This window comes from Rhagoletis pomonella, unplaced genomic scaffold, assembly GCF_013731165.1.
Source record: "Rhagoletis pomonella isolate Grant_MI unplaced genomic scaffold, Rhpom_1.0 Rhpom_scaffold_00004, whole genome shotgun sequence".
NCBI lineage: Eukaryota > Metazoa > Arthropoda > Insecta > Diptera > Tephritidae > Rhagoletis > Rhagoletis pomonella.
Genome location: NW_023458558.1, coordinates 58,608,017 through 58,612,600, shown reverse-complemented (window position 1 = coordinate 58,612,600; position 4,584 = coordinate 58,608,017).

The window sequence follows — 4,584 nt, the reverse complement described above, 5'->3', positions numbered from 1 at the left end:
TGGTTATAGTGACCAAGTGGCATAGTTGGATATGGCGAAATAAATATATAGTTCACGAAAGTCTGCAATTTACTTGAGCCTTCTAGTTGGGACAAATGTATATTTGTTAATAATTACAAAACGACTACCTTGAGTGGACAATATTGTTAGTTGAATAAAATCATTGTTGAGCAAATATAAACAATGCTTTGGTTGATACAAGTTTTCAATTAATTTTATGAACTTGCTGTAGACGTGAATCAGCTAACCGTTTATTATTGGAAAAAAAGTTTCAGTTTGACACAAATAAAAATTTACTCGATGGTTGTTGTGTTTACTTCTTTTATTTGCATATATTAAGCATAAAAAATACAAACATATTTACATAAATAGTTACTAGTGTAAATAATACATATGTATATGGTGGTAAGAATTTCCTAAAAAGAAACGATTAAACAGGAATAGTCGTGCGAAAACCCAGGTCAATATCTGCTGGAAGTGCTGGTTTAAGTATACTGCTTTGCTTTTTCCTTGGCTAAATAGATACTTTCTAATTATAATTCACATGAATTATATATCCACTGAGAAACGCCTGTTGGCATCAAACTTTATATTTTTAAATAACCATACCCGCACCGAAACAACTCGCGGCGATGGCAAAACTGAAACTGAGACAAACAAACCTGGGCATGTCATAGCACACACTTTTCTTTCTCTACCCAGCGCAGTGATCGACATGCCATAGCTTACTGAGCGCTCTGTAACCACACGCGTGTTTCACCCGTATACGAACAGCGGTAGCGGAGCAATGATTTCCACGCACACAGTCTCATTCATTGAATCGTTTTTATGCAATGGTTGGCATACTAGCGCATTCAAACGATTCAATAAGTGGGACTGTGTGCATTGCTTAGCTGGCGCTCTTCGTATGTGAAACACACATGAGCTCAGAGAGCGCTGATCATTATTAAGGGGGTGCTCATAAGCATGAATATATTCCGCTCTCAAACCAAATCGATCAACTAAGATTTGGTAACTATGACTAATCCATGTGTTGAAAGAAACCTTATCTGTATTAGCAGAGCTTAATGGCATCCTTTTATAAACCATACTTTAAGTTAAATGGAATTTGTAGAAATATGCTTTAAAAAAATATTTATTAGTATTTACCAAACCCTTCAACTAAATTAACGATTTGGTACAACCTAGATGAATATTAGAAGCTTAAATATATTTAGTTATAATTACCAACCCATGGTAATAGTTCCCAATCCTTGGTCACAGTTCCCAAATATTGTCAAAATTCGGGAACTAAATATCTTTAGTTGTCGAAACTAATCCTTTTTCTCAGTGTATGTTGCCAACAGATAATTCTCTTTTGCTTATTCTCTTATTGTCCCCTTTCTATGTTTTACTTTAATGCCATTTCTTTTTACCACTTTTATTTTCCTTCTATTTGTTTCTCTATGCTTTCCTCTTTGGTTTTCTTTGTACACATATACATACATACTTGTGTTCGTGTTCTCATTGACGTATGTAAGTACATATTCGGCTGCGCCTTCGCCTTCGCCTTCACGTTCCACCACCAGTCAATCAGGAAGTTTTATGTTAAGTATACGCCGTGTCAGTCCGGGTTGTGACAACAATTCGCACGCGTGCAAACAAAAGTACGCTCAATATCTATTGGTAGTGCAAACAAAACTTACTAAGCGCCAGCTTTTCACACTCTATCAGCTTTGTTTTCAAGCAGCATATTCATACGTTATGGTTGTTGTTATTATTATTTGCTATAATGTACTATCATTATGCCTTTATTTCGCTGTTATCGCCACCGATTTGCCATTTTATTCCAACCCATTCGTGGTATTTGCACTCGTGTGTGTGTATGTATGTTTTTTTTAGCTATCTACATACATACATATTCTAGCTGGTGTGCATTTGTATAAAATTTTGTTGCGAATAAGTTATAATTCAACCGTTCCTGTAAAGATTTTATTTCGCATATCGCCATTTTTGTTAATTTGTATTTAATTTATTAATATTTTTTTAATATAATAGCTATTTGGCGCATCATAAATTTGCACTTAATTAAAAAAATCAGAGAACTGCACAAGCTTATTCGTTATTATTATGCTCAAATGTTGGAGTTGTAATTTTTAGAGTTTCACAAAAACGCTTATTGCACGAAAAATGCGGCGTTTCAAAGATAAAATTCCAAACCTATCGACTGATTTATGTTTGTAGGTTATTAGTTCGGTTTCTGTCGTAGAAATAACCGTAAGTAAAAATCGGCTTATGTTGGAGTCCATTTTGAGCCTTTAAAGTTCTCTAGGAACTTAGGTTTTGCAGATATAACTTTCATTTTTGGAACATACGTTTTTCAGAGCAACAGAAATATTATTGTGTACAAATTTTGTATAAATTCGACAAGAATAGAGCATCTCAAGGCAAAAAATTGTTGAAAAATTTTGAAATTTTTTGATTACCAAAATGATCGCAAACCGCTCTATTGATTTTATTTTTGTTTTCTTTAATAAAAACTCAAGTTTCTCCTTTCGTTTGGTATATGGGAAGCATCGGTTGACATCTTCTAAGTATGTTTATTTTATTAAAAAAAGTTTATTAATTTTTCTCTTCTACATTTATTGTATACAATTCTGTATAATCTTCTATTTAATTCGAAGTAAGTGACCTCGAGCTTTCGAAGTAACAAAGCCTAGCTATTTAGGCTTGCTTGTTGAAGTTCAAACCTTGCGACTACAAGAAAGATTCGAAATAGTTTGAAATATGATGCGCTGCTTACAGTTCTTTGGTGTCAATACACACATACATACACATATTTGTGCAAAAGTCATGCAAGTATCCCCCTTCAGGAATAGGCATTGATGTGATCAAGCAATAAAGTATACAAAGTATTTTACTGATAAGAATAATCAGCACAGAGGAGCTGGAGATAGGATTTTGAAGTAGAACGCATTAGTGATTATTAGACATTGAAATTTTTTGAAATTGCATATTTTATTAGGGATTCAAAAGCTCCGTGATCAAGACAGAAATTATTATATTGGAAGTAGGCAGCCACTTCAACCTAACCCAAGACAGAAATTAACTTCGTGGAAAAGTTGATATATTTTCAAACCAAAAAAAAAAATATGTCCGATCAACATTTAAATTAGAAAAAGTGGTTTTCTAACAGCGGTCGCCACTCAGCAGGCATCGGCAAACTTCTAAGTGTATTTCTGCCATGAAAAAGCAGGTTCCTTCATTTCTCTAAGACGTACACCCCAAAGGAGGGCAAGCAGTTTGCTGTTGTTTATGTTAGTCAAAAATATGTTTAGTTAGCAAGGTTAGAGCAGTACCACAATAGCACAAGAGTTAAAAAAAAAAACGGCTGTACCTTTGCTTATTTTGCTTGCGCTGCCGCTGTCGAAGAAATCAATCACCGTATAGCACATACCTGACCACTCGTCATTAATTCTTGTTCCCCAATTTGATAAAGGACCTTGTACATTTTTCGGACATGGACGAAAAGCATGCAAACCATGCTTTCAGAAGTGGAGACATCTTAAAGAATTCGCAAAGAAATCATAATTTAAGTTACTGACATTTTGTCGAATTAGATTCTTTTACGAAATTTCGGAAGAAGATCGGTAAAGCAAAGAAAGTAGTGCTGCGACGGTTAAAATACGGCGGCCACACTGGCTCGGTAATGTCGTACGAATGTACGAACTCAACGCGGATGCTGGTAATAGAGGAAGAGGAAGGCCTCAACTGCGTTGGGAAGATCAGGTTGAGAAGAACTTGGCTTGGCTTGGCATTTTCAATTGACGTCAGTTTGCACAGAAGCAAAAACGACTGGCGTGCTTTGTTGGACTCGATCAAAATGGCTTAGGCGGTTACAGCGCCAAACAAGAAGCATAAGAAGAAGTTAATATCTGGTTTGTGGTTAAGTTAACAATCGTTTAGTTACCCATTGTGAACTCGGCCCTTAATTAAATAAAAGTTTCCTCTTCTGGGACTTAGGCAATGTGCCTCTCAGCGGGGGAAAAATAAAACAATTATGGATCTTAATCCTTTGGGAAACGATGCATTTTTAATTTCTCTTGCTTCCTATGCCGAAATATGAGTTTTCACAAAAAGTGAACTCGGCAACTGTTCATTTTCAGCTAGCGATTTATATTCTACCCTGCCAGCCAATGCGATTGACAACAGTAGGAGTGCCTATGTAAAAACTTTTTCCCATATGTAGATATATAGAAAATATAGGCATTAATTTACACATAAATTTCACGAAAATATTTTATCACGCAGCCGATCCAAAACTGACACCTAAATTATATTTTGGTGAGGTATCTATCTAAGTTAAGTACATATACATATATATGTATGTGTATATAGTTTTATTAGTTGACGTTTTACTCAATTAAATACACTGTACGAAATAAAAACAGCCGGCAGATTGATAATCCCAAAATCATTAACAGACAGATGGATTCATGGCTGATGAGCTTTCATTGCTCTATGGACTATTAAGTGCTTAGTTGAGTAGTAATGTATGTAACGGGTGATTTTTTTGAGGTTAGGATTTTCATGCATTAGTATTTG